Source organism: Netta rufina, assembly GCF_964035555.1.
Source record: "Netta rufina genome assembly, chromosome: 27".
Taxonomy (NCBI): Eukaryota; Metazoa; Chordata; class Aves; order Anseriformes; family Anatidae; genus Netta; species Netta rufina.
Window position 1 is genome coordinate 5,942,334 of NC_140151.1, and position 12,480 is coordinate 5,954,813.

Genomic DNA, 12,480 nt, shown 5'->3' on the forward strand with positions numbered 1-12,480 from the left:
TGCCGTGCACAGATCACGAGGCCTCCGCAAAGGGGACAAAGCCTCAACATCAGGACCTGCATAATGCTGAATTTCAGCGTGCATCCTGCAGTCGTGTGGCCCAGCAGGAAGGATTGCTTAACCCATGTACACTGTCCAAAGCAAACCCCACTGCAGACAGCACAGCGCTGTCCCAGCCTCCTCAGATCCCTCCTAACTGCAGCAGGAAGCGGCAGAGCCATGTCCAGAGCTCTGCAAACCCACACAGCCTCTCTCGAGTTCAGGGAAACTGCATGCACACCACCTGCATTGCAGATAAACCCTCCCTACTTCTTCTAGGACATTCCCCCCCCCTGCCTCCACACCCTGCGCTGCCCCCTCCCTGCTTTGCTGCTGGTTCCTGCCCACCGCCACCATCCCCGGCCGCTCCCACTGCACAAACGCAGCGTTACCCCGAGTTTGTTCCCTAGGAGGAAAGGTGCCCAGCACGATACCAGATGCATCTAAGCAATTAATACTCAGATAAGGGCATTTTAACAGCCTGTTTGCATCTACCTGCATGGACTGATGTGTATTTTTTTTCCTAACAGATAATGCTAAACTTATTAAAATATTTGATATATTTACCATACATTTTTCTCACAGAAATTCATATTAATCCTATGTTTATCCAGAACACATGCCCTGGAAAAATCAAGTATATGATAAAGAAGAGCAAGCATGCAACAGAGTGAAACTCCAAAACACGCTGCCTACCAGGCGCACGGCAGCTGCACTGCTGATGCAGGAATACACAGGCTGCGCTCTGGTTCTGAGAGCAGAGGGGTTCTCCTGCTCCAGGGGGGCCACAAAGCCTCCCTTGCCCAGTGCAGGCACACACCTCGCTGCCCTGGGACATGTATCACCAGAGCTCATGCAGAATCACAGCAGGTTTCGTTAGCTGCTGGGCACTGATCAGCCGCACGGTCAGCACCCCCCTGCCCCACTGTGCAGGAACCCATCATCCCCCAGACGTGCGTGTTACAAACCTCTGCACACTCAATTGCAGTGCTTGCGGTCTGCCGTAAGTAAATAAATTAGGTGTAATTTAATATTTGATTGTAAGAGTTAGTGTTCTATTCTTTACGGCTTCTCAGGTGAATGCCCAGTAATTGAGCTAAATGAAGAGCCCATTAATCCTCTGGCAGTGTGGAGTGGCTCCGTGTGGCAGCGCATGGCAGCGGGCGGTGGGGGCCCCAAAGCTTTGCTTCTGCCACCTCTCTGCTGACCCCCTGCAAGGCACGGGGGCCAGGAACCAACTCCTCCTCTCCTGGAGGGACTGCGTTCCTCTGTGCCTCAAGGCACCGTGCAGGGGCCACGCACCAGCCTCACCGTAGGGTGACCCAGAGAGACCTCACAGAACACCCGGGTTTGTCACAAAACCCAGGGGTAATCTGGGGTCTGCTGTCACAGACCGTCATGCAGCTCTGCTGCTACTTTTGAGAATCTTTCATTCTGAATAGGGAAAGCAGCTTTACTATCCTAAAGTACTTGAACTTGAAAAAGTGTTCAAATGTATTTTAATAGCTTCCCAGCGTTGAATTATGTTGAATACCTTCTCTGCAGGCTGTTTTTAACCTCTCTTCTGCTTTGAGCTACGCATAATAGGTTTTGGTTACTACAAATTTAAAACAATTAGAGAACTGAGAGGACCACTTGTCCTAAAATAGCATGCAGAAGTATCAAAATGTTAATCTATTGCGTCACTATTCTCAGCAACTATTGTGCAATCTGCAGATTGGAGTCCTTCAGAAACAGTTCAAACAGGCCTTTAAACTGATTACTTAACCATCATCCTTCGGGAATTACATTTGCAACATGATCTCTTCCCACTAACTACAGATAAGAGACCACGGACATCAACGCCAGAGGAAAGCTAGCAAAATAACACCCGGTTCATTTCTGAGGGAATTCCAAGTTTGTACTTGTGTTTTCAGGATTTGTCTAAGTCAACAAGCATTGCAACTTAACCACTCCCAAATGCCGCCTCCCTTTTAGCGTTGCACCCCCTCTTTGTTTCGCCTTGAGGAGTCGCTCAGCAGCCCAGAGGAGATCTGAGCCCGTCCCCAGCCGCAGCAGCGCCGTGTCCTTGCTGGCTGTGCCACCACTGGCCCGGTGTGGGCTGGTTCCCCTCCTGACCACAGCCCCATGACTAAGCCATCCCAGGGATCTTTATCTGGAAAGTCTCGTCTAAGCCACCAAACAAGCCTTCTTTGAGGATAACACCCTTGCCCCACTGCTGACTGAGCTTTGACTAAGCAAACCAAAATATCTTTAGCTGTTTAAAACACCACCAAATCTGTCCTAGCCTGGACTAACCCTTACACAGGCAAAATCCCATTCCTGGAAGTTGTACTTTTAATGCAGCCCATGCAGCCTGCTAGAGAGAGGAAATGATATAAACCTCTCCCGGTTTGCAGCTAGGGGCTGCTCTGCTAGTAAAACGTAGTCACCTTGGAATAACGCAATAAACCTCTGCACTGGGCTCACAGTTCTGGTTTCTAGAGCTCTTGCAGGGAAGTTTTAATATTTTAACAAGAGATCAGCCTCCTGAGCTCTGCTGTTTATAAGCTGTGGTGCTAACGCATGCGACCCATTTGCACACTGATAGCAGTCCGTGAACACCATCGCTTCCTGGCTGCATGAGCTTTTGGGGCTGTCCAAAAGGCTCCTCTGTTCTGCCAGCAGTCCCCAGCACTGCTGAAAGTTTGGGGGGGAAACACCTACAGCTCGACCCTCTCCTCAGAGTCTGCAGTTTGCGTTTCAGGAATGGGATCAGTGCTAAACCCAGCATTAGATCCTGATGTGCTGCTGTCCCTTACCCAACCACAGACCAAATTCCTAATAACAGGTCAGCAGCACAGCATTGCATCCTCTACGTGCCGACACAGGTGGGTCACAGCATGATCACTTCTACAGCCTTGTGCCCCCCCAGCACCTCAGTGTGACCTGCTGAGCCCTGCAGCAGCCCCTCTGCCGGGCAGTGCCCAAAGGCTCTGCTCTGCCCCGCACTGCCTGCTGGCACAAGACAAAGGGGCAGCTCTGGCCACGTCGTTTAGCACAATGGGAGCTGAGCATTTTCAGGTCTAAGAACCAATTAATTCCCTCTTCTCCCAAGCCTTTCTGACAATACTACTGGGCTCGATGACTCCTGACAGCACTGTGTAACTTCAGGCATAACCCAAATGCTGCAGCAGAAGCTGAAGACTGTGGCCAAAAAAAGTAATCAGCTGGTTTGGGCAGTACTTTTTATAAGTGTGGTCTGAGTAAAGCAACCAGTATATGCATACTGAGTACTCTGGACAGGCATTTAAGGGCTCCCCCTTTCTTCCCTTTAAGCAGTTTTGTTTTCTAACAAAACCAGCAGTTTGGGCAAGCTGAAAAAAGCATTTTTACAGCTTGCAGTGGTGCCGCCCTCCTGTGGCTGCAGGGCTGATCGAGTTATAATAAAAACAGCTTAAAAACTGAATGTTATAGCATAACTGAGTAACTCGAGCCTACAGTTCTGGCGCTGCTGGGACTTCAGCCTGGCACCTGGAGCTGCAGCACTTCAGCAGTGCCCGAAGGAGCCTCCAAGCCGATGGAGTTTAACCTCAGCAGTCACAACGACATTTTGGCTCTGCAGCGTGATGCTGCTGCAGATCATGCGCTGTGTCCAGTGTGGGAGCTGCGCCAAGGATGCGCCAGGGGACGCGCACCGCTTCGCTGCTGCCCACCTCGGGTACCAGGGACCGTGCTGTTTCGGTTGGTGCCACCATAGTGAGAGTGAGGCTTGAAGAGAAACACATCTTTCTTCCCAGTCCTGTGACAAGGGTTTTCCAGGCTGCACTTCATGCAGACCACAGCCCTCGCAGCAATGTGTGACTCAGCCTCATACAGAGACGCAGCCCACGAGCCCTCCTGGAGCAGAGGATGCCAAGCACCAGGGCGAGACCTCAGCACCAGCCCCAGCACGCCGTGCCCAGCTGTGCTGCTTACTCAGCAAGTGGGGACCTACAGGTTCTTAATGAGTGCCTGCAATCCAAGTACATATGCAACTCACCCACTGAGCAGGGTGAAGGGAAATACATGGGTTATATAAAGGAAAGCCTGGAGGTAAAGCTGTATTCCCACTCAGCACTCTCCTGTGGCTGCCTCCAGCTTCTTTTCTAGGGAGAAAGAGGCAGGCAGGATTGAGAAGTGAGGAAAATTCCTCTGCTCCAGCATGCCTGCCTAGTAAAGGCACCACTGCAGTCGCAGTTTGTGTTTGAAAAATGCAGCAATGCCCTCAGGAAGAAAGCTCTGAGATATCTGTACTCAGTGCTGGAGTAACAGTTTGCCTTCAGAGATTAGTCCAAGCAGTTTCAGTCCATTAAAACCTGCTGCTGCTGAGCCCATCACCTTGCAAGGCTCAGACTCTGCCTGGCTCGGCAGCAAGTCCACCATTATCCATGAACTGTTACTGTAAATTATTCAAAAAACAGGGTCTCCGAGTAGCCCTCAAGGTTTCCAGATCACTTTATGCCAGATGAGAGCTGAGCAAGGCGGACACGGGTCACCCAGGCCACGCTTACTGGTCCTGGGAACTCCCTGCAAGCACTCCTGGCTTTGTAAAGATCGTGCATGCCACAGGGTTTCCAGGGTAAGGGGATTTGGGACAAATGCTTCACCCCAGTGACTCACCCACTTCCGCAGAGTGTTCCGGGTTTCCTAGCTGTGCTATGGCAACAGCAAGTGCAACACATTTTTGTGTGGTGTTTCATGCAATAACCTTTTGCTGAAGTAACTCAAATCGCTCAAGAGACACGGGCACGCCGCAGGAAAAGCATCACAGAGCCAGCGGGAGCAACCCACACAGCTAACAGCACGCTCTGAAATAACGCACTTCCACGCCAACCGGCTCGCAAAGAAGCTGGCAAGAGGCACTGACAAGGACTTCTGCCACACCTCGGGTACTGATCTGGGGCTTGTGACACCACTAACGAGGAGCTTGCAGAGGGGAAGGGCAGGGCCAGCCCAGGGCTAGTTACGAGTCCCTGGCCAGCCCCCAGTGCCTGGGGAGCCTGGATCGCGGAGCTGCCTGTGGCACCCCCAGCACCACACGAGCCCGGGGCCGAGGAACGTGCCTGAGCTTCAGGGACTCATCTCGGCTGTGCCTCACACCACAGCCAAATAACACCCAGCTCAGGAGTCCATGTGTCAGGAGACACAGACACCTTCCTGACAACCCCTCGAATTCTCCCTACAGTAAGTATTATATCTGTGCAAATAAAAAAGCAAACACATGGTGAGGCAGGCGCAGCCTGGGAGCCCCGCTCCCCTGAGCACATCCCACTGCCCCCCGCCAGCCTCACCCCAGGTCTGTGTGGCACTGCCAGGGAATGGAGGCTGCTGGGGGGTGTCTTGGTTGAGGATGCTTTGACCAAATCTGCAGCTCATCTCTTGGACAGAAAACAGACACGCAGCTACTATAAAGATTTTGGTACAGCCCAAATGTTGTCCCTGCTGTTGGTTGTATCTAAGCATAGAATGTGATTCAGCAAAGGAAAGCCAAATACACAAAAAGCTTACTGCATTAAATATTCATCTGATTTATGATTTTTTTTTTTTTTTTTTTTTTTTTTTGCACCAAGAAGGATTAAGCAGAGAGGTGAGTTTGCTCAGTAAGAACCTGAACAGTAAGCCCTGTTTTTTGCAGTCCCTGTGCACCTGCACAGTACTAGTAATTCAAGGGAGTTGCTCCCAGCCACTCAGCAGACATGTCAAAAATTGGATTCAAGCAGAGGGAACAGCTTGCATGGCTGCTATCTCAGCTCGTATTTGTTACCTTTAACGCTAGCAGGGAGTTTATATTCACCCAGGAGCAAGGACCTTTCTGTTTGTTTCCACGCTAGCTTTGCTTTTCCCGCTCTGAGAAGCATCTACCAAAACAGCACAAAAGCCAGGAAGCCAAACACCTGACCTAACACAACCCTTGGCAAGAGCAGGCAGGGGAACGATTTCCCAATGCCTGGCAGTGCCGGTCCCGGCCCCGGTCAGGGTTCAGCCACGGGCAGGGCACTGCTGGTCCCCAGAGCCCCCCGATCCAACTGGAGCCCCAGTTACTGAAGCGACACCCGAGCCTTTCCCAGCCCCTGGTTGCTCCAGGAGCACTGAGGAGGCGCAGGCACAGAGCAGCAGCCAGGCACGCTGATCTGCACCCTGCTCCCTGCCGGGGGGCCAACATGCTCAGCATTCGTCCCGTGGCTGGCTGAGTGCTGTGTGGAGCTCGGTTTGGGGCCCTGGGTAATCGCGTGCCCTCTAAGCGGTTGTGCTGCATTGATACCCAGCAGCCAGCTGCACCCAGCTCTACGTCAGTGTGTACATTTACATGTTGTAAACATGCCTCTTTAACTCCCACAGGCTAAGGACTAGCTGGCTCCGCAGCCAGCGCTGCTGGAAGCAATGCAGATTATGCAACAGCTCTCCAGGAACGTGCATGTTTTATGAGTATTGTAAATTGCAGGGGAATTGTGTTGCATCAACAAAAGCCTGCATGGATTCAGGATTAAAAGCACCCTCGATTCACTTAAAGGGACATGTCAAAGCCTCCCTTAATTGTGATAAATTCCACCCTTTCATTTGAGAAGGTGACATTTCATGGTAAATAAGCCCAAGAAATTGACTGGAACAAGGAAGAGCTTCCTGTTTTGTTATTTCTTTTAATGAACAAAGCACAACATGAAAATGGTAGGCTGCTTGCCTGGTGCAGAGAGTTTTTTTGGGGTCTTTGTTGATCCCAAGCAGGCAGATGGAATTCATCAGAAGAAGCTAATCAGGGACACTGAGACCTAGTTGCATTTATGGGGAGAAAATCTCAGTTTTGGGAATCATTAGAAACCCTCCTCTCAGAAGCAAGTTGCTTGCTAATTTACAGACCATTTCCCAACCAAACCATTCTGCTTGGACCTGGCAGTAAGACCAAGAAGAGAGCTGTAGGAACTGTGCACAGCAATCAATTAACCTGGGTCTTTTAAGAAATTCACCATTTTAGCAGTCAGGGGAGTGCATACTAAGGGGAGGAGGCTAACGAGCAGTCAAGCAGCCTGGCTCTTAAAGCATCTGGCACTGCACGGGTCCACCCCATGGCAGGGATCTCCCCAGGTTCCTGCAGCTTGGAGGCCACGTTACAAATCCTCCTATGCCCTAGAGAACAGAAAAAGCCCCGGGAGCCCCCAGTGCCTACACATACACCCAGCCAAAACAGCTCCCACATGGAGCTCCCTCAGAGCAGTGCTTTCACCCAGCCAGCCACTAACCAAAGAGACCAAAGAAACCCTGAGTCCTTTGGGAACACAAAACAGCAGGAGCCTACTCCAGGGCCACCACTCGCTTCTCCCCTTCCTCAGCTTTACAGAGCTCAGCCAAAGCTGCTGCTGCCCCAGCTCCTCCCTTTCCAGGGGCAAGAGCCTCCCGGTCCTCCCCTTCGCACCCAGCCCCATCACCGCCACCAGTCCCCCCTGCAGCGCACCCATTTCCAGCTCAGGCTGCCCCAAACGGTGCTCCTTACTCAGCAAAGCCGGGAGGAAGGGCAGCTCCCACCCTTCCTTCCCCCCGTCCGCCTGCAGAAAGCCCTGCCCGTTCTCAGAATTCAGTACATGCCAAATCTGCCAGGTGTCCCTGCAAATCTTCTTTGCCTTTTTTTTTTTTTTCCTCCTCCCCAGGAGGAGTTGCTGTTTGGGTGGCTTATCGGACGTCCCACAGGAGTGGAGCATTTCCTTGATTTGTGCATTTCTGTGCATTTATTTCCAGGAAATGCGTTCTTCGTGGTTTATCAAACCTAGTGCATTTCCAGATAGAGGAAAGCAAAATTCCCCAATTACGCCTTGCCATTTGTCTGACATTTTCATTATCCCTGATGCAGCACCCATCAAATATTGTCTTGTACCAAAAGCCATTTCTGTCAAATTAAGTTAAAAGGAAGTAGTGGAAAACTAAAAGCTCCACATCTAATCCTGCCACCTGGAAAATCAGCAGAGAAATATAATTTTGTAGTCTTTCAAATTAAATCAGATTCTGGGCTCTCTACTGATGAGTTAATCCAATGCTGAGCGGAATAGCTCCACTCAACCATGACTAGGTTTAGACGCATTCAATTCACAGCAAAGCAGTTCCAGCTCAGAGACTGCTTTTATTTGTATTCTCACCCTATTTCTTTTAATTTTATAATTTGCCTCAACCACTCCCAATTAAGAAGCCATCAGCAGGCAGTGCCCTTTATCTGTGGAGCTCCTTGCAGAAACATATCTGCAAGTGCTTCTTGTTAACCTCTGAAGAGATCTCAGCATTTTGTAAGGGCTCTGTGGTCAGCCTGGGAGCAGCTCTGACCCACACCTCCTGCTTCTCAGCAGCAGGCACACAACACCAAACATCCCTCTGTGCCTTGGGGCGAAAAATTTGGAAAATTAGAAAAGATGGATTCGGCACGTGGCTCACCTGCCCCCAGCTTGGAGTGAGGCAGTGTGGTGCTTCCTCCCCTCCAGGGCCCACGCAGGGCATCTTCTGGTGCCGGGCTGCTGCATCCTGCTGGGGTCTGCCTGGGATGACTGGCCTCTGCGGGCAACAATGCCAGGCTACAAAGATATTATTTGTGAGAAAGCAGAAAGGAAAAGAGTTTCTTCAAATAAAAACCAAGCAAGGGTAAACATGAATGAAGTGGTTCATTCTGAGCAGCTTTTTTTGGTATCAAGAGAAATGATCTTAGCACAATATGGTGTTTTGGTTTGGTTTCTATTTTGTTTTCCTAATTTACAATGTGTTTTAGCATCTACGCAAAATATCCCTTAGGCTGCCAATGGCAACAGGACCCAGAGCGGTGATTTTATGTAAGAGAATATGTTTTCTTACACCATCTACCCAAGTTGTCCCCAGGGCTGCGGGCGGCTGCCAGCCAGCTGCTGGGAGGAGGGCAAGGCCAGAGCCGAGTTTTGTGGTTACCCAAAGAGATTCTGCTCCTGAGGCCAGTGAAGCTCATCAAGCCAAGCTGCAAGTGTCAGCCAGGACATACAAATATCACTCAAGTGGACACATGCTGCTATTCTACAGAATTGACAACTCATTACAGTAACTAATCTAAAGCAAAGGCTGAAAAGCAAGCAGGCAGCAATTTATGCCAAAGATCGCAGCTATAACTGCACAATGGGAAACAAGTTGCTGGGGGAGCAGCCTGATTCAAATGAATCTTGACAGGAGGGAAAGGAAAGTCTGAAAGCTGCTCCCTTGACCTAAGTCTGGCTTATTTTCATGTGCAGGGGAAACAGTTTGCAGTGCTGCTCCTCCTGCAATCACGATGGATGCTCGAGAACGAGACAAAGAATTTATCATTCTTCTCCAGGCAGGTGGTGATGGATCATCTCTGGAGCTGTGGAATTTCCCCAGACCCGATGTGAAATCAATCTCCTGGAAATGTTTCACTGGCCACATAGAGGGCTATTTGGAAACTGCAAGGTCCTCTGGTATACGGCTTTACCTGCAATCATCTGGGCTGCAGCATTTTAATTTGTTTCCTTTAAAGAGACTCAAGGGTACCATAAAGAGGCAGCTTCCAGGATTCAAAGGAGATGGCTGAATTTGATCTCTTTCCATGGCCTTGTATGTAATTACGGGAAAGAGTGAGGTAGGCAATACAGATGCAAAAACTGAGAGAGGGTGAAGAGAAGTTGTTCAGAGTCAGCAGACAGAAACATACCTCTGCTCGGATTTGGTGGCAGCATGCTGGCATTGCTAAGCAGGGAGGCTGGGCTAGGGCTGATAACAGCAATCTTGCAAACTCCTGTGGCTGGGAGCATGTTCCCTGGGACCGGTGCGTGGACCTGGAAAGAAGGAAAGGAGAATGTTACTGCCTTCCACCTGCAACAAGGGCAGCCAAAGGTTCAGCTCCATCCTTGGCCCACGTTTTATTTCCCCCAGCTCTGTCCTAGCCCTGCTTCCAGTGGCTGTGGATGTTTTTGCTGCATGCTCTTTTGAAGGATCACCATCCAGCCAAGGGGTTTTGCTTTTCCTGGAGCTGCCTGGCCATACAAAGTGTTTCTTTGCACTGTATAATTATAAAAGACATGCAACTTTTGACACTTATAATATCCCAAAGCAGTTTGTTTCTCTCCGTTTTTGATTGCACCTTGCTTCAGGGCATGGCCTTCAGCTCTGCTAGTGGCTAAAAAACCATTTCAGGCTTTGACAATATCAAGCTCATCTGTCTTTGACTGCACAACTCTGTATTTTAACAGCCTAAGTGACTCGTCAACACTGCCACTTTGAGAGAATTTCTTATGTGTTATCTAGTTTTAGTGCTATTCTATTTCATTTGCTACCTTAGCTTAATCATTTTTTAACACTCTTTCAGTTTGCGTTTTTATCTCTTTTCATCATCATCTGTTCCCGATACTTTATTTTTCCAATAAACTAAGTAATTTAATGGCCCTAATCCCAAGTCTCCTATTTAGAGCATGGATGTGGAGGCTGTGGGAAGGAATCCCAATTTAAATCTGTCAGTCAAACGTAATTTAATCTATCTTCTTTATATCTAAAACTGCTTTATGGGAAGAAAAGTATGATTGGGATTCACTTTACCTTTAAAACATCTTCACAGTTTTCTTGTGCTTGCTTTTTTATGCATGGGCTATTAAAAAGTGACAAAATTATACAGGTTTCGGGCAGCATGAAGTCATAACTATTTAGGTCCAGAGGCAATTGCATAGGATTTTACATGCCCAAGGACACATCCACAGTACCAGTGCTGCAGCATGCGTGGACATCCTCATGCCGATGGCTCCCAGCTGCCTGGGGCCAGGGTGCTGCACCCCGTGCTGCTGTGCATGCAGGAGGTGGAAAACTACTTTTCTCTGCTACCTTTCCTGTTTGTGTGCTGTTAGCCCATGGACTCACCAGAGCCTGGATCAGGGCTGAAGCTCAGCTGGTGTCTGGGCTTCTCCATCCCTGCAGGCACATGTCCATGGACCATATGTGCTGCGCTGAAAATTAAGTCTGAGAAGAGCCTGCCTTTATCTGCCTGCCAATGATGAGATCAGATGGGAGAACGCACTTCTTGTGCTGGCATTTTGTAAAGTCTGACAAAGACATAGGGATGGGAGTGCTTCTTTACATTCATATCAGTGTTTGGGCACTCTGAGGGCAGAGCGAGAACTCAGCACGGAACACCACTAAACCTCTTTGCTCCATCTCCTTTGCCCTATTTTGGTCATGCACGATGTTTGCCTGCGGTGATCAGCCCCAGGACACACACCCTGCCTGAAGACCAACCCGGTGTGAGAGCAGCAGAAACGCACAGCTCACTGACAGCTGCAGCTATTATTTAATTACCCTTCCTGCTCAAGGCCCATACGAGAAGTAGTATCAGGCAGCAACAGAAAATGTTCAACAAGACTCACTGAACAAGATGTGAACTTCTGAAATCAATCCATGTGAGACAAAGCAGTTAATTACCATGCAAGCACATGCTACGCCTCTCATCCCAGGCTCCCCAGTCCCCAGCGGCTACTGACACAGAAAGGGTTTTTAGGCAGCTCGAGTGCCTTGCCTCAAAGCCGCTGCAGGCTTCCAGTGCTGTCCAGGCTCCTCCACCACTTTCACACTCGGCGTTTTTATCTGGTGTTTATTTTCCCAGTTTCTCTCAGGTTCACGCAGTGGAAGCTGTCTGCAGTACCTCCACCCCAGGGACTAGTCTCGATGCAGCCAGGGCTGTCTGAGAGCACGCTGCATGGTGCTGCTTATGGGCAGCTTCGAGCCCAGAGGGATGGGCAGGGGGGAGCATGAGATCCTGCCTGGAGGGCAGGAGATGCCTCCACCCACCCCATGACACCTTCTGAGGGAACCTGGGATAGCTCAGGGTTACTCAGGTTTGGAAGAGGAGCGCCTGCTCAGCTGGATGCCTTTGGACTTGTCCATGTCACAACCTGTACAAAAGAGAGTCTCCTGTCTCCTACTGATGAGTTCAGGCGTTGGGAAGAGGGCTCAGCGTGAAGAGAACCTATTTACCCAAAGCATCGGGCTCTAAACAACTCTACCACACCCATGAGATGAGCTCTGTAACTGAGATGTCGTTCATCATGCATAATTAAAAACCTTTCATAAAAATTTCACCAGCAGCTGGATACTGAATGGGCAGGTGAGGGTCCTTGCTACCTCCAAAGCTGGCAGCTGAAGAGTATAAAGCACAAACACAAACAAAAAGGCACAGGATCGTGACTCCAAGTGCCTTAGAGTCTCAGTGTTGTGGACTTCTGTCAAGCAATTCTGCATATTCTCCATTTAGTGGATGCTGGGTCCTTCCCCTTTGCTCCACCTTGAAATAAAAACATAAATCTGATGTCCAGGTTCTGGTTTTCTGAAATAACATCTTCTCCATAAATATCTTCTAAACAGTCCAAACCTCAAACACATAGCTAATAAAAGCACTTTTTATGGTTTTCAGGCAAGTGAAATGTA